Source organism: Nicotiana tomentosiformis, chromosome 12, assembly GCF_000390325.3.
Source record: "Nicotiana tomentosiformis chromosome 12, ASM39032v3, whole genome shotgun sequence".
Taxonomy (NCBI): domain Eukaryota; kingdom Viridiplantae; phylum Streptophyta; class Magnoliopsida; order Solanales; family Solanaceae; genus Nicotiana; species Nicotiana tomentosiformis.
In genome coordinates, this window is record NC_090823.1 from 60,104,296 (window position 1) to 60,128,738 (window position 24,443).

The window sequence follows — 24,443 nt, forward strand, 5'->3', positions numbered from 1 at the left end:
CCAACAAGCACAACTCGAATATGGCTGAATATGGAAAAAGAAACACATGAGAGCACCACCCCTCAATCTCAATAGATACCACCACAAAACCCAATTCCATCAATCCATCACACAAGGAACAACCAAAAGACACGAAATAAACATGAAGGCTCATATCCCAATATAACACTGTTACGATGCGTGAGCCAATCCGAACACTGGTCCCCATGGGACATCTCGAGCCATGATGCTTACAATCCACAACCATATGCATATCAACAACAAACACGTGAAGCATATGAACATAATCATGGAGATACGTACATCACTATATACTACAAATAGGAAGACCATAACCAAAGCGCAATCAACCATTCAACACCCCAAACATAACTGCATCATGTGTGTAGATAGTCAACGATGTCACAACTCATCGTAGAAAAGTAGAGTAACACATGGAACACATTAGAACACGAATAAGATCTACTCCAACCGATATCACACTCCTCCATAGTAACTCTACCGAGTAGACAATTTCGACCCAATGTTGAACACACATTCTCGTTAGGCCTACCCATGGCCTCCAAATTAATTCCAATCCACCCAAAATAGGTAGTTATTCTTTGAATGCCCATAAACCACTATATTTCCCTGAAGCACCAAATAATGATGAAACTGAGATACTCACTTTGAAGAGACATTCAGTGAATCTGAAATTATTTCTCTAACCTCTCGTATATTGAAGTGTAGAATTAATAATGGCATAGAAGTACCAGAAGTCTCAACACTAACCCATGCAAACTTCAGATCGTAGCCATGTGCAAAGTTTATGGAATCCTCCTATACGCCATATATACCTCAGACCAAAACTACTATATCCATGCAATCTGATCATTGATAGCAAACTCCCCCACTCGATGTGAAGCCGTAGGACACAAAATCCGATGATCCACAATACTAGCCTTCTGTCACGCCCAAACTCGGGGAACGCGACCGGCACTCAACCGAGTAAACCCGGCTGAACAAGCCTGTTAGATTTCATTCTACCCAAATTCATCCTTGAATAACGAGGAAATGTACTCCGTTAATCTAATACTGAAAAGATTGCAATAACCACTTCCATTTCATTCCCATTAACAACATCATTCAATAATCCAAAATAGTACAAGTTTATAGATTTATTGAAAAACATGCTGCCAAATACAAACCGTTCTAATTCAATTCCCAACATCAAACACCACCCACAACCTGTCTACGGAGCCTCTAAGTACAACTGAAGAGTAATATGGAAATACCGGCAATAAGGCCCCGGCTATATCTCAAAACACAGTACAAGAGAAACAAAAGATACATGACCCCGAAATGAAGTGGGGCTCACCAAATGAGTTGAAAAGAGTGTACTGCTATCACTGATCAATACCTCCTACTGTAGAACTATCTACATCCATCAAAGATGAAGCGCCCCCGGAAAAAGGGACATTAGTACAGTCGAATAGCACTAGTATGTAGAGCTAAAAGTCCTCTTTCAAAATAGAATGCCCATATAAGAAAAGGAAACACATAGAAGCAGCAAGTCATAATCAACAATATCCAAATGTCCGTTAAAATATAATAATTTTCAAAATACGAACTTCATATACAATTTTGGTTGGGAGATCATTAGCACCGATATACCACCGTCTTTGTTAGCACGGAGTCCGATCACGCCCGATCGGCTAGGCCATCTCCCCACGGACAATGTGGTTTGACAGGTGATGCGAAAGAAAGTTGTTACCAAAAGTAGTACCACCATGTGTGCAACATGGCATCCGATCTCCACCCGATCAGCTAGGCCGCCTTCCCACATATTTCGTGTGGGTTGACTTTTTCAATCCACAAAGGTTCTAGTTTCATCCCAATTAAGGGGAGTAATATCACAATTTCCCAAAGGTTCCAATTTCATCCCAAATAAGGGGAATAATCCCAATCCACCCCTACACCGGTACGTGTAGTTTTAGGTGCGGTCCTTGTGACCCACCCTTCCTCGGTTTTGCTAATAATTCTCCCAATAATATTTTTGATTTAATTTGAACACAGAGGTAACATAAATACAATTGTACTCACCTGAACATCTTTCACATTGTATAAATTATCATTCGTATTTCCAGTCATTCACAACGCCGATATTTCCTTGGCTCATTTGGCCATTCACAAGTTTCTTTATTCCTAGCACGATGGCCGTATTTCATATTCCACACTTTCACTTCTTTCAATTTCAAAGATCACCATCAAATATCAACATATAGAATATTTCAGAAATCATATACTTCAAATCCATTTGTAATGGGAACCTTAAACACAAATAGTTTCTTCTCAAAGAATGGGGCATACCAACCAACAATAGAAACACACATGAAAAATCATAAACAATCAATACACCATTTACTCTTGCAATACTCTTCCCCAGAAATCACAATGTACAATTTTAACACATGAGTATATAGAACTCGAATCACATTGGACATATTTATAAAGCAAAGCATTAGTTAAAGAAGTCACTAATGGGCATATATTGATTACAAAAGCTCTTAGGCAAATTCTATTTTTCCAAATCACTTTTAACACAGTTGAGTCGAGGGTCATTACTTATTCTTTATCGCATTCTCTCAAATCATTTGCACTACTAGCTACAATCATAACTTAAATTCTTGGCACGTTGGCCACACTCTATATCCCCAATTCAATTATTTAATTTCCAACCACCTTCATAGGTTATCAACAACAAGACATTTCCAATCAAGGCTTTAGGTACACATATGAGCAATTCAGTGTCTTAAGAATATTGAGATTTTCTCACACAATTTGGTATACTAGCTTTCATTTGAAATACGATTCAAAGCCACAACATTTTAATACGCAACCCATACTTTGAAACTTACGAAAACATTATGGAATTCAATTCCAAGAGAGAAAGTTTGTCCAACATACCTTGTCCGAGCTTTCATTAAGTTACTACAATGCCCCAACACTTCTAGCAATAACAATCTATAGGAAGATAGTGAAAATTGGTTAATAATTAGAAGGATTTCCATGATGTAACTCTCTTAGGAATTTTGTCAAACACCTAACATACGAAATAGACCACAAGGCTCTACAATGGAAATCCTTTCATCCCTCAACCAATTTCAACAAGAAACTACACAAAATGGTTCATTAACCCCACTTACTACAACTTTGTGTCACATGCATGGCCTATTTCCAATCCCACAATATATTTGAACTCATAACCTCTTGTATGAAAGCTTAGAAGTAGGACTTACTCGGACGAAAGATAATCTAGTGATTGACTTCCTTGATTCTTGAAGATTGGTGCAAGATTAGATGATTGGGAGGTTAGGTTTTCTCCTTCTCTCTCTAAAATTCTCTCACCTCTCTCTAGACTCACCATAAAATTGTCCCAAATAAAGCCCCAAAGGCTATTTATTAAAATGGGGTCGGGTTGTAAAACTCCCTAAATTTGCACAGCCGCGCCGCGCCGCGCGGCACGGTAGTGAAAAATTTGCCTAGAAATGAAATTTTGAAGTGTTCTAGAAATCCCCACAGGCGCGCCGCGGTAGTGACACATTCTGCTAGCATTTTCTAATTAGGTCATAACTTCTTGTAGGAGTGTCCAAATGACGAACTGCTTGAAGCGTTAGAAACTAGACTCGATGATCTTTTATTTGATAGGTTTTTCATCACATAACTCCTTATATATATATGTAGAAATATTTATCCAAAGTTTGGTTTTATGCGTACTCATTTGTAACTTTAGTCTATCATGTAATTTTCCAACATGACTTAGACTTAGGCCTCTCCTTAGACCCCACATCACTTATAATATGCCTTGTACACTTATTATCATATCCAATTGATATCCATCATATTAATAGCCCTCTTCTGCATATAAAATAATATTATTAGCACACATCAACTTCCTTAATAGAGCTTAATAACTTCAAACTTTTCTGGGGTGCTACACCTTCATAAGCTCTTATAGCACCAATCATAAGATACCTCAAATCATCTACTAATTGCATATCCATCCTCGTGACACTCATGCCCGCTTCCTCAAGTGACTTGAATGATAATATGTACCTTTCTCTGAATAGAAGTCCCATACAAAACACATAACCTCTAATACCTCCGACCAGCCTCCAATCAACATTCTCCCATGACCCAACCACGATCAACACAACTAGGCAATCAATCAAATCCTTCCAATCACGTACTCACTAACAAGGTACCAGAACCCGCTGCACCCCACACGTGAACAACTGAAAGATATACCAATACATCCGTGTACTCAGCAGACAACATCTCGAGACAATGATCAAGCATCCATAGCCCCCTTGTAGCCCTTCCGCAACATCATAAAATAGTGCACAAGTGATACCGAGTGTGCAACATCATATATGAGTGGATATAAAGAAATATTAGATATATGCTTCAAGCTAAATCAATGCCGCACGATAAAGAATGAAAGAAGTGGAATTTCCTAATAGGTCTGTAGCCTTTCGAAGATAAGTACAGACGTCTCCGTACCCATTCGCAAGACTCTACTAAACTTGCTCGTAACTCGTAGAACCTATGAACCTAGAGCTCTGATACGAACTTGTCACGACCCAAATCACACCTTAAGGATCGAGATGGCACCTTATCTCTAATACTTGGTAAGGCGATCACTTACACCCGTTAAACAAATTAAACAAGATATTATGAAGCATAATTTAATATAAATAAGAAATATAAAGGTGATACATGCCAACACGGGGATAATCACTACAATCCCAAAGACTAGGTAGTATAGAGTCACGGTCTCTAGCTGGATAAATAAAAATATCTAAAAATACAATACTATTCAGATAGTTATTTGACAGTATAAATGTAAAGAAAAGGACTCCAAGGAACTGCGACGACCTAGAAACTCTACCCTGAATCCTCGCGATCAAGAAACTAACTCTGCCTGAGTCTGCTATCTCTAACACTTGGATCTGCACAAAAATGTGCAAAAGTGTAGTATGAGTAGACCACGGTCGGTACCCAGTAAGTATCCATACTAACCTCGGAGGAGTAGTTACGAGGTATAAGTCAAGACACCTACTAGACATAATAACTTGTGCAGAATATCAGTATAAAGCTAATAACAACTACAATTAAATGTGTATGACTAACCTAATAGTTTAAACCAGTCAATTTCTACATATAATCCCGTGTACACACCCATCACCTCATGTACACGTCTTCCACATAATTCATATAGTGCAAATAAGCTCAATCCTACAGGGTAGTCCCCCCCTCCCCAAACACAAAGTTATGCAAGATACTTACCTTAACTCGGCCAAATCAACATTCAAAAATAGCTTTTTCCTTTAAATTTCACCTCCACTCGGCTCACACCTAACCAAAATCAACTTAATAACATCAAATAATGCAAGGGAAACCAATTTCAATAAATAAAGTTAAGATCTTTACACAATTCCCCAAAAGTGAACCCTGGGCTCGTCCGGTCAAAACCCCAGTCCAAGGGTAGATCTCGACTGCCCATAACCTCACGAGTCCATATATGTATTTTGTCTTCAAATCCGAGTCCAATTCGACTCTAAAATCTCAAAAAAAAAAAAAAATCAAAACATAGTAAAAAATCCCAAAATTTCTTTTCAAATATCATGATTTAGATGTTAATTCTCATAAATAATCATGTAATATAATTGAAATAGGATCAAAATCACTTGTCCAATAGTTTGCTAAGAAAACCTATCCTCCAAATCACCTCCCACCGAGTCTAGGGCTCGAAAGGTTATAAAATGAGACTAAGTCTCTAAATACAAAACATATAACCAGGTGCAGATGTCGCATTTGTGACCAGGGGTTGGCAAGTGCGACCACCGCAAAAGCAAACAATTGTTCGCAAAAGCGACCCCTGACTGACACTGCAAATGTCACCTTTGCGACAAAATACTTTGCAAATGCGAAGCTTCTTCCCCCAGCTGCCCGTCGCAAAAGCGACAATTTTCCCGCAAAAGCGACAATTTTCCCGCAAAAGTGAACAACAAGATTTCGCAAAAGCGAAGAATTCCTCCCAAATGCAAGGTCCCTCCCAAGCAGCCCTTAGTCGAAATTGCGACAAAACCTCCACAGATATGATGATCGCATTTGCGACGTACTCATCGCAAATGCGATGGAACCAGGGCCAGCACATGAAATGTTAACAAAAACAATTTGAAACTAATCTAAACTTACTCGAGCCCCCAGGGCTCCACACCAAGCATCCCCACAAGTCTAAAAGCATAATAAGAACTCGCTCGTGCGATCAAAATACCAAGATAACATCCGAAACCACGAATCGGATATCAAAACGCATGAAAATCACAATGAACCTCAAGAACTTCTACAAACACCATGCCGCATCCGATTCCTATCAAACCAACTCGGAACGACACCAAATTTGGCAGATAAGTCACAAATGACAAAGCAGACCAATTCCAGGTTCCGATTCCCATATATTAACCCGATGTCCATAAAGTCAACCCATGGTCAAACTTAGAAAAATTCTAAACCTTTAAATTTTTAACTTTTGAAAACAAGTGCCAAATTAACCTAGGAACCTCCGAATCCAATTCTGGGCATACGCCTAAGTCTAAAATCACCATTAGGACATAACAGAACCATCGAAACTCCGACCCATGGTCAAATATGCAAAAGTCAAACTTGGTCAACTCTTCCAACTTAAAGCTTCTAAAATGACAATCATTCTTCCAAATCAATCCCGAAACACTCGAAAACCGAAACCGACCATACACACAAGTCATATTGCATAATATGAAGCAACTTGTGACCTCAGACCACCTAACTGAATGCAAATACCCAAAATGACCGGTCGGGTCATTACATTCTCACCCACTTAAACATATGTTCATCCTTGAACGTTCCATTAGTCACTCCAAAGGCATCAAATCACTGTATAACTCACCATAAACATACATACGGGTGATCCCACATCACCCCAATCCATGTAAGCCCGACAACACCATCTTGACTAAAGATTATTCCTTCCACCTATACTGATAAGCGTTAGAACCAAATTTCAACATCTGATCATCCCCTAAAGACCCGATTTCCACGCAAATATATTGTACTAACCCCCAACCAACTTCAACAACTCATGCGTATATCTATAAGGTATAACCACATGATGTAACACATCACCTATATCCCCATAGCAACAAGTGTGTCCACAATAGGTGCCCATTACCAAATCCAGTACTGGTAAATAGCCTCATAACGACTAGAGCCTTGTTCCAAATCTTCGCAACACTGATAAAGATATAAGAAACACGTCAAAAATCATAAACACTCACCCGACCAACAAGCTACACCAAACACCACCTAGACACATACATCTCAATCTGGATCTAACAAGCACAACTCGAATATGGCTGAATATGGGAAAAGAAACACATGAGAGCACTGACCCTCAATCTTAATAGATACCACCATAAAGTGCAATGCCATCAATCCATCACACAAGGAAAAACCAAAACACACGAAATAAACATGAAGGCTCATATCCCAATATAACACCGCTACGATGCGTGATCCAATCTGAACACCTGTCCCCATGGGACATCTCGAGCCATGATGCTTACAATCCACATCCATATGCATATCAACAACAAACATGTGAAGCACATGACCATAATCATAAAGATACGTACATCAGTATATACCATAAACAAGAAGACCATAACCAAGGTGCAATCAACCATTCAACAACCCAAACATAACTGCATCATGTGTGTAGATAGTCAACAATCTCACAACTCATTATAGCAAAGTAGAGTAAGACATGAAACACATTAGAACATGAATAAGATCCACTCCGACCGATATCACACTCCTCCACAATAAATGTTCCGAGTAGACATTTTCGACCCAATGTTGAACACACATTCTTGTTAGGCCTACCCGTGGCCTCCATATTAATTCCAATCCACCCAAAATAGGTAGTTATTCTCTGAATGCCCATAAACCACTATATTTCCCTAAAGCACCCAATAATGCTGCAACTGAGATACTCACTTTGAAGAGACCTTCAGTGAATCTGAAACTATTTCTCTAACCTATCGTATACTGAAATATAGAATTAATAATGGCATAGAAATACCGAAAGTCTCAACACTAACCCATGCAAACCTCAGATCTTAGCCATGTGCATATTTTGGGGAATCCTCCCTTACGACATATATATCTAAGACCAAAACTAATATATCCATGCAAACTGATCGTTGATAGCAGACTCCCCCACTCGGCATGAAGCCATAATACACAACATCCGATGATCCATAATACTAGACTTCATAAGCTCTTATAGCACCAATCATAAGATACCTCAAATCATCTACTAATCGCATATCCATCCTTATGACAGTCATGCCCGCTTCCTCAAGTGCCTTGAATGATAATATGTACCTTTCTCTGAATAGAAGTCCCATACAAAACACATAACCTCTAATACCTCCGACCAGCCTCCAATCAACATTCTCCCATGACCCTACCACGATCAACACAACTAGGCAATCTATCAAATCCTCCCAATCTCGTACTCACTAACAAGGTACCAGAACCCGCTGCACAACACACGTGAACAACTGAAAGATCTACCAATACATTCGTGTACTCAGCAGACAACACCTCGAGACAATGATCGAGCATCCATAGCAGCCTTATAGCCCATCCGCAACATCATAAAATAGTGCACAAGTGATACCGAGTGTGCAACATCATATATGAGTGGATGTAAAGGAATATAAGATATATGCTTCAAGCTAAATCAATGTCGCATGATAAAGAATGAAAGAAATGGAATTTCTTAATAGTTCCGTAGCCTTTCGAAGATAAGTACAGATGTCTCCGTACCGATTCGCAAGACTCTACTAAACTTGCTCGTGACTCGTAGAACATATGAACCTAGAGCTCTGATACGAACTTGTCACGCCCCAAATCCCACCTTAAGGATCGTGATGGCACCTCGTCTCTAAAACTAGGTAAGGCAATCACTTACACCAGTTAAACAAATTAAACAAGAAATTTAAAGGTGATACATGCCAACACGGTGATAATCACTAAAATCCCAAAGACTAGGTAGTACAGAGTCACGAACTCTAGCTGGATACATACAAATGTCTAAAAATACAATACAATTTGGATAGTTATTTGACAATATAAATGTAAAGAAAAAGATTCCAAGGAACTGCGACGACCAAGAAACTCTACCCTAAATCCTCGCGATCAAGAAACTAACTCTGCTTGAGTCCGCTATCTCCAATACCTGGATCTGCAAAAAAGTGTGCAGAAGTGTAGTATGAGTAGACCACGGTCGGTCCTCAGTAAGTATCAAGACTAACATCAGAGGAGTACTGATGAGGTACAAGTCAAGACACCTACTAGACATAATAACATGTGCAGAATATCAGTATAAAGCTAATAACAACTACAATTAAATATGTATAACTAACCTAATAGTTTAAACCAGTCAATTTCTACATATAATCCCGTGTACACACTCATCACCTTTTGTACACGTCTTTCACATAATTGAAATAGTGCAAATAAGCACAATCCTACAGGGTAGTCCCCCCCCCCCCAAACACAAAGTTATGCAAGATACTTACCTCAACTCGGCTAAATCAACACTCCAAAATAGCTTTTTCCTTTAAATTTCACATCCACTCGGCTCAAACCTAACCAAAATCAACTTAATAACATCAAATAATGCAAGAGAAACCAATTTCAATAAATAAAGTTAAGATCTTTACACAATTCCCAAAAAGTCAACCCTGGGATCGTGTGGTCAAAACCCCAGTCCAAGGGTTGATCTCGACTGCCCATAACCTCACGAGTCAATATATGTATTGTCTTCAAATCCGAGTCCAATTCGACTCTCAAATCTCAAATTTTTATTTTTCAAAACATAGTAAAAAATCCCAAAATTCCTTTTCAAATATCATGATTTAGATGTTAATTCTCATAAATAATCACGTAATATAATTGAAATATGATCAAAATCACTTACCCAATAGTTTGGTATGAAAATCTATCCTTAAAATTGCCTCCCACCAAAACTAGGGCTCAAAAAGTGATAAAATGAGACTAAGTCCTGAAATACAAAACGTATTACCAGGTGTAGATTTCGCATTTGCGACCAGGGGATCGCAAATGCGAACACCGCAAAAGCGAACAATTGTTCGCAAAAGCCACCCCTGACTGACACTGCCAATGTCACATTTGCGACAAAATAAATCGCAAATGCAATGCTCCTTCTCCCTAGCTGCCCGTCACAATAGCGACAATTTGCCTGCAAAATGGAACAACATGTTTTCACAAATCCGAAGTACTCCTCACAAATGCGAGGTCCCTACCACGCAGACCTTAATCGCAATTGCGACAGAACCTCCGCAAATGTGATGATCACATTTGGGACATACTCATCACAAACACGATAGAACTAGAACCAACACATGAAATGTTAACAAAAATAATCTGAAACCAATCCGGAACTCACCCACGCCCCTGGGGCTCTACACCAAGCATCCCCATAAGTCTAAAGAAAATCATACCAAATCTCTCGTGCAATCAAAACACCAAGATAGCATCCAGAACAACTAATCGGACATCAAAATACATGAAAATCACAATGAACTTCAAGAACTTCTAAAATCACAACCACGCGTCCGATTCCTACCAAACCAACTGGGAATGATAGCAAATTTTTCAGACAAGTCACAAATTACAAAATGGACCTATTCCAAGTTCTGAAACCAAAATATTAATCCGTTAGCCATAAATTCAAACCATGGTCAAACTTAAGAAAATTCTAAACCATTAAATTGCCAAATTTCGCCAACAAGTGCCAAATTAACTTAGGAACCTTCGATTCTTATTTCGGGCATAAACCTAAGTCTAAAATCACCATCCCTACCTAACGAAACCATTGAAACCCCTTTTCGGGATCAAATACGTAAAAGTCAAACTTGGTGAACTCTTTCAACTTAAAGCATCTAAATGAGAACCATTCTTTAAAATCAATCCTAAAATGCTCAAAAACCAAAACCTACCATACAGACAAGTCATAATGCATAATACGAACCTACTCATGACCTCAAACCACCTAACTGAATGCAAATACTCAAAACGATCGGTCGGGTCATTACATATTATTATATGAATATGTTTAGATTATCTCTTCGCTTGTTTGTGTTTATGTGCATTATATACGCCACTACTATCTGAACTCTTATCAAAATTGAAAAACATGACTTACGTTTCTATTAAATTTGTGAGTCAAATATCGTTATGTATTATGTGCTTTGCTGCAATTTCATTGTCAAATGTTATTATAAGGATCCATGTCTGCGGATGTTGAGTTTGCTTGAGTCTAATACCTCTAAGGTGATCTTTGTTACAGATAGTTGTACTTGCCATGTGTAATTGACCTGTAGAATGTAACAATCCGACCAATTATTTTGAGCTTTAAGGTTTTGTTCAGTGGTTCGAGATCTTGAATAGCTCTATATTGTGTATTATGACTTGTGTGCATGGTAGTATTTGATTTTCGAATGGTTCGGAATGAATTTGGATGAGTGATTCTCGCTTTAAAAGCTTTAGTTGAAAATGTTGACCGAGGTTTGACTTTTGAGAAAACAACCCCGGAATGGTATTTTTATGGCTCTAATAGGTTCATATCGTGATTTTGGACTTGGGCATATGCCTGGAGTCAATTTCGAAGGTCCGTAGGTTGATTTGGTTTGTTTTGCCAAAAGTTGGCAATTTAAAGGTTTAGGATTTTGATAAGTTTGATCGTAGGTTGACTTCATAGCTATCATGTTTGGATTTCTGTTTCGGAACTTGGAATAGGTTCATTTTGTCATTTGGAACTTGTCCGCAATGTTTGGCGTCATTCCGAGTTGATTTGATAGGAATTAGACGTGCGATTGTGTTTTTAGAAGTTCTTGAGTTTCATGTTGAATTCATGTGTTTTGAGGTCTGATTGTTTCGGACATTATTTTGATGATTTGATCGCCCGAGTGAGTTCGTGTTATGTTTTTAGACTTGTGTCGATGTTTGGTTTGGAGCCCCAAGGGCTCGGGTGAGTGTCAGATGCATTTCGGAGTGTTGGAAGAGTTTGAATTTTTTATGGTGTGATCTGATGCCTTAGTCTCACATTTACGAGTTTTGGATCGCAATTTTGATGTCTGATAGGTGTGCATTTGCGAATCCAGTGTTCGCCTTTGCGATGGGGGACTGGGTAGTCTTGGTTCGCATTGCGATCATCCTGATCTCTTCTGCAGTGTGTCACTGGTTTACAATTACGAACGAAATGTCGCATTTGCGACTGTAGCATAGGTGTGAAGGACTCCGCTTTTGTGATGGTTTCTATGCATTTGCGAGGTTTGCATTAGCGAACCCCAGGTCGCATTTGCGACTGGACAAAAAGCTGAGGGACGGGATTTTAGTCATACTTTTCATATTTAGGAACCATAGACTCGGTAGAAGCGATTTTGAAGAGAGAAGTTCATCTACAAACTTTGGGTAAGTGATCCTAATCTATTTCTAATCATATTCTGTCAACATATCTTAGATTGCAATATAAAAATGAAAATTTGTCATGTTTTTGAAAAAAAAACGAATTTGAGTTTGAGAGTCGTTTTGGACTCGGATTTTGAAACTAATCACATATATGAACTTGTGGGGTCATGGGTAGTCGGAATCTGCCATTGGACCCGAGTTTTGACTGGGCAAGTCCCGGGTTGACTTTTGTTGACTTTTGAGCAATTGTGTTAATATCGTAGCTTTAATTGTTGGAATTGATTTATCTTGCATTATTTAATGTTATTAAGTCGATTTTTGGTTAGATTTGTGTCGAGCGGAGGTGAATTGTAAAGGAAAATCTATTTTTGAGAATTGATTAGGGCTTTTGAGGTAAGTATCTTACCTAACGTTGTGTAGGGGAAGCTACCCCATAGGAATTGGTTTGTTTTCATTATTTGAATTACGTGAAAGATGTGTACCTGAGGTGACGAGTGTGTACACGGCTTATATGTAGAAATTTGACCGACTTAGACTCTTAGGTTTCATGTACATTAAAAATGAAGTTGTCTTATCATGTTGAATCCTCCATTGCTAAATTTACCTTTACATGTCTTAATTGAAGTTAATTGGTTCATGTTCTACCCTTAATTGACAAATATACTCTTCCATGCCTTAATTGAGGTTGTTACCTCATTTATTGCCATGTTATCTCTCATATAGTTGATCATCCTTAATTGATGTTATTGTTATCTCTTCCCTTGTTGACTTATTCTTATTTGAAATCATTGTTATTGTTGAGTTGTTCTTATTTGAGGTCATTCTTACATGTTATCACTCTTATTGTTGAGTCATTCTTATTTGATATCGTTTTTACACATTATCTCTCTCATTGTTGAGTTATTATTATTTTAAACCATTATTACATGTTATATCTTCCATTGTGAACTCGTTCTTCCATTTCTTTGTGTTTGAAATTCTTGTGTTGATTTACTTGCCATACTCTCGGGTTATTGTTTCCCTTTTTGTTGTACTCATTGTTGTTGAGCCAAGGGCTATGTGTGGATGTGGTATTGGAATAGTTTTAAGGAAATGTTGTGGTATATGGGCACATGTGGTGCAAGTCATTATATTGTGTTGTAATGTTTTGGCACACATGATATTGTTAAAAGGATTGTCGGGGGTGTTCACACGTGAGTTGTCTTTGCTATTGTTATCATTGATATTTGTACATGCGGCGTGACAAAGCAGGCTATATATATGTGGGTTTGGGCATGTGGCGAGACAAGGGATGAATATTATTATGCACGTGCGGCGAGACAAGGCAGAGTTTTTTACTTTAGTGTTGTGCACGTGGAGAGACAAGGGGGGCTATGTCAAGGATGATTTGTGATGACTATTGATGGCCTGGGGACATTGTTATTGATGATATTTGTGTATTGGTGTACCTACCTTGTGTGAGTTGTGCATTTTACGTTTCGTTGTGTTGTTCCCTATGTACCATTCGTTGTCTTTGCTCTTACTTGTTGACTTGAGTTGTGATAGAACACTTGCACAAGCATACTACGTAATTAACCACTCATATCAGTTTAAGAAGATGAATTCTTATGCTTGTTGACCATTTACATTTATTCTAGTTTACTTGCCTTCTGTGTGAGAGTTGTACTATTGGCACGTGAGTCGTCCGTGAGTTTTTCGTGCAGATATGAGATATGTTCACTCCCTTAGCACGTGAGTTATCCTTGAAAATATGAGGTGTTAATGGTATTGGTATGTGAGTTGTCCGTACAACACGTGAGTTGTCCATGCGATTGATATTTGTAATGTGGGCACGAGATGGCAAGTGGTTAAGGTTGTGAATTGGGACCCGTGAATTGTAATTATGAGGTGTGGTACCTCGAGGAAATTCTTAAATAGATCTTGTGTGAAAGAGGTTGTTCTTGTTGAGTTGTTACTTTTTTCCTTACTTGGTTCCACCGGAGTTAAACTGTATCCAGCTTACCCTACAGTGTTATTACCAGTTTTTTCCTTGTTGATGATTATTGCTGCTAGTTTTATGTTGCAAGTATTATTGTCGTTTATCATGCTTAGCTTTATATTGGTATTGTTCCTTGTTAGTTTCACATTTATACTCGTACATGTTGTTATGTCTAGCAGATGTCTTGACTGATCCTCGTCACTACTCCACCGAGGTTAGTCTTGATACTTATTGGGCACCGCAGTAGTATACTCATGCTACGTTTGCTGCACATTTTTGTGCAGATCTAGGTACTTCAGAGTTTTTGGATCATTAGCTAGTTGATCGGACATTGCTGTGGAGACTCAAGGTATACCTGCCATCGCGTTCGCAGGCCTCGGAGTCACCTTCTGATATTTTACTTTGTATAGTCTATTTCTATTTCGGAACAGTTGTATTTAGAAATTTCCTGGTGAACTCAGTAGAGCTTATGACTTGTACTATCAATTTTGGGATATTGTATTGTACTTGGGATTGTTGGATAATTATAGAAATGTTTGTTTCATGCTTAATAGTTATTTTTGGTTAAATCCTGTAATTTAATTTAGTAAGTGTTAGGCTTACCTAGTCAGACTAGGTGCCACCACGACATCCTACAAAAGGAAGTTGGGGTCGTGACAAGTTGGTATCAGAGCTCTAGGTTCATAGGTGCTACGAGTCATAAGCGAGATAGTAGAGCCTTGCGGATCAGTACGGGGACGTCTGTACTTATCTTCGAGATGCTATAGAACTATTTGGAAATTTCACTTCTTTCATTCCTATCGTGCGAGCTTATTGATTTCGGAGTTTAAGCCCTTGTTATTCAATTTTCTCACAGATGGTGAGGACATGAGTTTCAGTTACCAATAATGCTGCCCCCAGAGCCGATTTTGCTAGGGGCCGGGGTAGAGACAGAGGCAGAGGCCGAGGAGGAACACATGTTGTAGATGCACCTACCAAAGCAGTAGCTGAGGAGCCACCAGTAGCTCCGATTGAGGGACAGGCACCGAAGGCGCCTGTTTCTACCCCGGGACTACAGGAGACTTTAGCGCAGTTCCTGAGCATGTTTGGTACATTGGCTCAGGCAGGATTGATTTCGGTTGTACCAGCTACTTCATAGACCGGAAGAGGAGCTTAGACTCCCGCCGCCCATACTCAGAGCAGCGAGTCCACATTGGTCAGGTTCCAGGTGTCATGCCAGCACATCCTATTTTTTCGGTCCAGCTCGCAGTAAGGGCAGCAATATCTGAGGAGGAGCAGCTTAGACTTGCGAGGTTCAAAAAGTATCACCCTCCTACTTTTAATGGTTTGGCTTCAGAGGATGCACATGGTTTTCTAGAGGAGTGCCACCGTATTCTCCGCACCATGGGTATTATGAGCAGCGTATCAGTGGCGGCGGGTTTAGGAGCAGGGTAGCCCAGCCAATGCAGCTTTACTATCATGGACTCAGTTTTCAGAGATGTTCTTGAGGGAGTTTGTTCGCCAAACCCTTTGGGATGCATGGCGCGCAAAGTTTGAGCAGCTGCGCTAGAGTACTATGTTAGTGTCAGAGTATGCTGTTAGATTCAGTGATTTGTCCATGCATGCACTTGCCTTGGTTTCTACGGTTAGAGAGCGAGTTCGCAGGTTCATTGAGGGGATCAGTTATGGTATCCGATTAAGCATTGCTCGGGAGTTGGAGATGGATGTTCTGTTTAGCAGCTAGTAGAGATCGCTCGCCAATTAGAGGGTATGCGAGGCTAGAAGAGAGAGGGCAGAGATGATAATAGGCCTCGGGGACCAGGAGGATATACTGATCCCTATTTTGGAGGTAGGGTACATCTTGGTAGAGGTTTTATGGGTCAGCCAGTTCAGTTTGAACTTGAGGCTTCACGTGGTGCTTCAGATATCCATGAGTTCCAGAGTACCCATACCGGACAACTTCCATAGCCATGTGAGCGGAGAGGCTACTTTGAGTGTGGAGATACTATCCATATGGTAAGAGATTGTCCCAGACTCCGGGCAGATGTGCCACAATGGGGTATTCAGGCTACTAGTTCTACTCCAGTTGCTGCTATACCTGCACTGCCAGCTAGGGGTGGAGGTTAGGCGGGGAGGTCACCCTAGAAGGGGAGGCCGGGACCATTGTTACGATCTTTCTCGTTTGGCAGGGGCCGATGCACCAAATTATGTCCTTACAAGTATGATTTCAGTTGAGTATAGAGATGCATTTATGTTACTTTGGTCTGATCCTATTTATTGGTAAGATTCATCCTACCTTGCTTCATGTGTTCATGCCCACTTAGAATTTTATTGTGATAGCCTGTGTCTATTGTTTTGGTTTGGTTGCTATTGAGGGTCATGAGGCTTGGGTGGACTTTTTGTTAGTTAAATACGGTAGGATTTGACGTGACTTCTAGGTCGTTTTGCCATAATTTATGATCTGAGTGTTCTACAGGTATGATAAGTTTGTTTTGTGTTGTGATTTTGGTTCTACAGGGTTAGTTGATAGGGTGTGTTAGGTGATGAGATGTTTACCTTACTTGTTGTTCCGAGTTAAGGATGAGGACCTGGTGTTCTTGATGTATAGGTGTGTTTGTGCAGAGCGATGTGCCATAGATAGGTCGTATTAAGGTAAGATTTGTTGTGGTTGTTGCGTGTGTCTTGCTTATTCCTTGTGGATTGGATCCGTAGTATTGTATCTGTGAGGAGTTGTGCCTATTTGACTTGTTTGACAGTTCTCTCATGTGTTCCTTTTTTCATATTCAGTCACATTCGAGTTGTGCTTGTTGGGTTTCGATTGCGACGTTTGTGCCCAAGTAGAGTTTGAGGTGGCTTGTTGATCGGATGAGTAGTTATAAGTTTCACATGTTTCTTGCATTATTTTTGGCATTGTGAATTTTTGGAACAAGGTTCTAGTCGATATGAGTTTGTTTGCCGGTACCGGGTTTGGTGATGGGCGGCTATTAAGGTCAGAGTTATTTCTATGGCATATGGATGATGTGTTATGTTGGGTGGTTATGCTTTGTGGGTGTATGCATGAGATGTTGTAGCTAGTTGAGGATTTTACAGTGTGTTTGTGTGATAATAGGGCCCTTGTTAGATGTGGGAATTTGATCCTAAGGCTTATCGGCATGAGTAAAAGGAATAATCTTCGGTTGAGATGACGTTGTCGGTTTATGTGGTATGGGGTGACGTGGGATCACCCGTGTGTATGTGCATGGTGAGTTCATATAGTGATTTGATGGCTCCGAAAAAATTCTTGGCACGTTCGAGGACGAACATTTGTTTAAGAGAGGGAGAATGTAATGACCCGTCCGAAGTCTGGGACAATCTCTCACTAAGTGGCTAGTATCTCCACAGTCAAAGCAACCTCTCTACTGACGTGGCTGTGGAGGCTGTCTGGTACGGGTACTCTGGGACCCATGAATGTCTGAAGCAACACGTGAAGCCGGAAGTGCAAACTGAACTGGATGACGCACAAAACCTCTACCATGATGCACCCTACCTCAAAAATAGAGATCAGCAGCTCTTCCCGGTCCACGAGGCCTTTTAGACTCCATGTCCTCTCTCTCTCCTTACCCCACATACTCTCTAATCTGCGAGCAATCTCTACCACCAACTAAAACGGAACATCCATCTCCAACTCCCAAGCCATGCTGAATCGGATACCATTACTGAGTCGCTCAATGTACCTGCGGACTCGCTCTCTAACTGTAGATACCAAAGCAGGTGCATGCATGGACAAATTACTTAATCTAACATCATACTCTAACACTTACATAGTACCATGGCGCATTTACTCGAACTCCGCGCGCCATGCATCCCGAAGGGTATGGGGAATGAACTTTCTCAAGAACATCTCTCAAAATTGAGTCCATGAAAGTGAAGCTAAATCAACTGGGCTACCCTCCTCATAAGCCCGCCACCACCCATACGCCAATCCCGATAGGTGAATGAAGTAAAAGCCACCCCGCTTGTCTCCACAATACCCATGGTGCGGAGAATACAATGGAACCTCTCTAGAAAACCGTGTGCATCCTCTGAAGCTAAGCTAGTGAAAGTAGGAGGATGATATTTCTTGAACTACTCCTCCTCAGATGCCCCTGGCCTGACCTTAGGCTAAACCAGAATAAGAGGTTGTGCTAGCATGACACCTGGAACCTGACCAATGTGGACTCGCTGCTCTAGAGTACGGGCGGCGGGAGTATTAGCTCCTCCCCCAGTCTGTGATGAAGTTAGTGCAACCGGAATCAATCCAGCCTAAGCCAATGTACTAAACATTCTCAGGAACTGTGCTAAAGTCTCCTGAAGTCCCGGGGATAGCAATAGGTGCCTTCGGTACCTGTTCCCCAATCGAAGCTACTGGTGGATCCTCAGCTGCTGCTCTGGCGGGTGCTCTAGTTGTAGCGCGTGCTCCTCCTCGGCCTCTGCCCAGGACCCTAGAAATGCCTGCTTTGGGGGCAACATCATCAGTAACTACAACTCGTGTTCTCACCATCTGTGAGAGAATAGAATGACAAAGACTCAAACTCCAAAATCAATAAACTCGCATGATAGGAACGAAAGAAGTGAAGTTTCCTACTAGTTCCGTAGCCTCTCGAAGATAAGTACAGATTCTCCGTAGCGATTCAGAAGACTCTACGAAACTCGCTTATGACTCGTAGCACCTATGAACCTAGAGCTCTGATACAAACTTGTCATGACCCAAATTCCCTCCTTAGTAATCGTGATAGCACCTAGTCTCTAAGACTAGGTAAGCCCAACCCTTACCAAATTAATAACCGATTTTAACCAATTAACTATTATGTATGAAATAGAAATTTCTATAATAAGCCAACAATCCAAGGTAGATACATAACCTCCCAAAACCGGTAGTATAAGTCATAAGATCTACTGAGTTCACTAGAAAATCTCTAAGTACAATTGTTTGGGAATAGAAATAAACAGTACAAGATAAACTTCAGAAGGTGACTCCGAGGCCTGCGAACGCGACGCCAGGTATACATTGGGTCTCCAAAGTAATGTTTGATCAACAATCTAATATTTAACAAATTTTGAAGTACCCGGATCTGCACAAAAAAGTGCAGAAAGCATAGCATGAGTACACCACGGTGGTACCCAGTAAGTATCAAGACTAACCTCGGTGAAGTAGTGACGAGGGACAGTCAAAACACCTACTAGACTTAATAACCTATACAAGTATGAATATAAAACGAACAAGGAAAAATATAAAGTTGAACATGGTAAAAATGATGCTACAATACTTGCAATAAGAACGAGAACAGCAATTAACAACATGGAGCAATAGGTAATAACTCCATAAAGTAAGCAGAATCCTGGGCTTGTATCCTGGGCTCATTATCCCCTTTTCAATCTTTATATGCTTCTATTGAGCTTTACCCATTATTTCTTCTATCATAATACTGTCTGAGAGACGTGACTATATGTGTCGCGGGACCAATACTTAGCAAGTTTAGATCTAATTCATAGTTTTGTATAATCTAATGACTCGTCGACTTTCATTGTCTAGCCATAATTAGGTCTTCCTTCAACTAATCACTCAATCGTCTTACCTTTACGTCTCATTTCTGACTTACCTGGGGCGGTGTCTCTTGTCTCGATTTACTCCTTACACTAGCATCCTGAGTATTGGAGGTTTGGTATTTCTGGCTAGAAGGTCCTTATTGTCTCTTCTATACCATTGGTTCTTAAAGACCATTCCAGAGTAACCTCATATTTGTGAAATTTGAATAACTATAATCTCATTCACTCTATCTTTTTTTGTCATAATCCTTCTGCCTATCTGTCATTAAGCAAAACACATTGCAGCCTCGGTACTTCATTATATCAGCACTCGCTAACTGTTCTCACATTTCTTACAACCATCCTTCAAATGTCCTGAAAACTCTCGCCGTCAATTGGCCCCAATAACCTATTCTCATCTAGAAGGTGTTTGGAATTTTAACATGTTGCATAATGAGTCCAAAGGTCCTATCAACCCAATGGCTATAGCATACCTTATCTTACTAGCACAAATAAATGTAACCCTCATCGAAAAGTGGCGGTACGACTCCTTTGCGTACGGACGAAGGGCCTATGTCAACTCCTACTACTGTTTGGATGACCCAATCCTTATAAATGACTTAGGATCACCACTCTAGGTATGCCACCTTACATGATCTTCTTAAACATATTAATGGTCAGGCAAAAGTCATCGCATGATTCTATTTAAGTAACCTATCTCCCCTTAACGATATTCTGGGGACCATCTCCTTATTCATCTTAGGCAATATGCTTCAATTTGGGTTATGCATATGTAGTGTATTCCTTCCATTTTTCTCTAATTGACGAAGTCCACCGTGAAGTGGGTAGATTTTCATGGATTGTTGAATATTTCAATGATGCCTTCCGCACCCTATTCTTATAACTTATCTCCAAGTTATAGTTTTCCCCCAAACCTGGATTTTCTTACAACAATCGAGGTAACATGATATCGTAGGTCCATGAACTATCTAGCATAATTATTTGGGAGGAGAAAATAGATTGTATATCTATCACCATATCATCTGAGGGCTCTAAACCTTATCAATCCTCTAGTGTACAAGTGTGATCCTGACTATCGTTTGGACTGTAAGTTCTATTTTGGTTTCTACTTTCATATCCACAACTTATCTCCGTTGGACTATCCTAACCCCATAATGATAGTGTGGAATGGACTCCTAAGAGTTAGGTGTCAACACTACATAACATGAAATAGGTCGATACTAAGTTTGCAAGAAGTAGATGTCTTGGCAAAGAAACCATTAATATACCTACACCCATCAGATCACCTCAAACAGCAACGAAGCTCGAGGTTCCATCTCTGCTCTTGTCCCTATCTCTGCGACCGAACCCGGGACATCTCTAAATACTATGACCTTGACTCCTACACCAAAAACAACCCCTCGTACTCCTACGAAACAATCTAGCATGCGCCTGACTACACTGACTGCAAAATGGCCGAGGTGGCCTCCCTCGACCTGTACCACCTTAAACCTTACATATCGATGCCTACAAACCCTGTCTCAGCCTTACCCGAGAACTCTAATCATGAAAACTCTGCCGTGAAGATCTAGCCTACTAACCGTACAACTGCAGCTCACGACTACTCGGTAATCCTCTGTAGTCATTAACTATCCTGGCCCTCTTGGCCCGCCTATCACCCTCATCTAGGTCGAATCCTGTAAATATCAGTGGTCCCTGACCAATGAACTCTTGAGGCTGTGAGCTCCTTGACCCTTCAAAGGGTCTATCATTATCAGATGCTCTAAGTGACGCCGCACCTGGGACGCAGCAAACTGTGTTAATATATGCACTGCTCTCCTTAACTCCATATCAAATGAAGCCGGTGGTCGAACTGAGGATATGGGAGCTTCCTTCAACTCCTCTAGTACTACTGGAGTCGGATATACCTGTGAAGGTGACTCACTCGGATCCTCTGACGGGTATTCAAAGATGGAATCTTCCTACTCTTGTTACTTGGGACAGAGTATCCTATCTTATTGATTCTCCTGGACTATTTCAATGGAGGGCGTACTACTCGCATCCCCTCTCGATCCTACCTCAATCTCCCGACTAACCTTAGACCTTCTAGAAGAAAGCATCTTTGTACAACCTACATATGAACTTACGTTAGACTCAACTCCTATTACTCAGCTATACAACACAATTTACATCTGAAAGAAGGGTAACCAACTCCTGAATGCCCTGTAGCCTCCTATTTATAAATATGGTGCACAATACATCCATAAACAAGACTTTACTAGACACAACTTGTAGACTCCCTAGGACAAACCTGCTCTGATACCAAGTTTGTAACACCCCAACCTTGGGGGGTGTGGTCGGCATCCGATGCCTTACTATCCCGAGCAAACCACATCTAAACTCATACTCTAAACATACAGAGGATTGGGCTAACAAGCTCGTGTCATATTTAATCCATAGACAAAATGATAATAACTCATATAAGGTCCACAAGGCCATAGAATGACCATCGGAAGGCCATCTGATCATACAGCCTGAAAGGGGTTTGGGGAGGGGGAGCAACCCAAAACATATATACCTGCATCATGCTGAAAAGGCCACTATATGGGTCAGCTGACCAATAGAGAAGCCAGCAAGTCCATACATGATATCAAGACATACAATCCTAGTCTACAAGCCTCTAAGATCAACATATCTGACAATAAGGCTTGGACAAGGCCCCGCCATACCCAAAATGCATATATACATGAATCTCATAGCATACCTACACACTACAATAACTCCAAGAAGAATGGAGTATATCACACCAACGCAGAATTAGATATCATATTTCAACCTGTCTACCTAGACCAGCAGGCATGAAACACAGTGCCCCCAGCAAAAGGAAGCCAGTACGAAAGAATGTACTGGTATGTAAGGCAGAAAAAACAAACAGAGACATGAATATAAGTAAGAGACAATAAGGGTCAACCTGAAACTTTGAATTGCCGTTGAGGGCCATGATATGCATTATGCAATGATACAATATATACACGTATATAACACCATGAAGATTCATATACCATATATACGCGCATATAGCGCCATCGGGCCTCTATGGGCAGAATTATCATTATCATCATCATAAGTAACTAATTTTTAGTTGCATATATAACAGGCTTGTCATTATACATACATACATACATACATACATACATACATACATACATACATACATATATATGTATGTATGTGCATGCATGAGGATCATAAGGAATATTCTGAACTCGTCGGAGTGATGTAAGGTCGTTACACCTCCGACTATCATTAAGGAACTAACATGTCATATACGTTTTATTATCAATAAGAGTATACACAATATACTAAGAGATAGTTTTTATGACATGAAGACGTACTCCCGACAAGGGGCAAACAAGATTAAAGAAACCTTTCCATAGAATTGAAGGACATGATCATCTCTAACTTAACAAGAATAGTTATATTGGCGGGACATTCGTTTATGTTGGATTCATGCAAAAAGAAGGAACGGTATATGCTTAACATACCTTGTTGACTACATCCTAACACACCCTAATAACTTCATACACAACAACTAGGTGTTATCTTGCACTTTTCTATCCGTAAAACTTAGCTAGGACATAGATACACTTCAAATATAAGTGGGAGGATAAGCATCTTACCTCACACAGCAATAAATACCTTGGAACAAAGCTTCTTTTTAACTTGAAATCACCCTAAACACAACAATAACAACAACACCATAGAAGTATTTTTCTCAGGCTTTAAAAGACTTTTTGTGTTGGACTTGGGTGGTTTAGCCTTAGATTTTCTTAGGAAGCATGAGAATCTGTTTAGAGAGGTTCATGGGGCTGTCTAAACTCATATCTTGTCTAAAATGGTGAATGAGGATGACGCCATAGCCTAAATAAGAAGTTGGGATTTTCCACCACCTCAGGTAGGTCCCAAAGGGGATGCCTGCACAATCTCACGAAGATGCAAATATGTCTCTTCTCTGATGTCGTATAGACAAAAGGTTTAGTGCATTGGAAACTATACTCGTAGACGTTTCATTTATTGGGTAGATCACCCCATAACTCCAAGTAGTTTGAGAGAAAATTATGGAGACTTCTGACCAAAATTTCAGCAAACTTATGAACGTAATATGCGGTGACTTTTGCCAACTTTTGTTTTACAATTTGCTTAACTTCAAAATTTAACATACGACTATTGTATGATTAAATACCTCATAAAAAGACCTTCTTAGCATATTAAGTAGTCATAGTCTTACCCCAAAAGTACGAACTATTACAATCCACTTTCCTTCGGTGAACTTTATCGAAAAGTATTTTCTTTGATT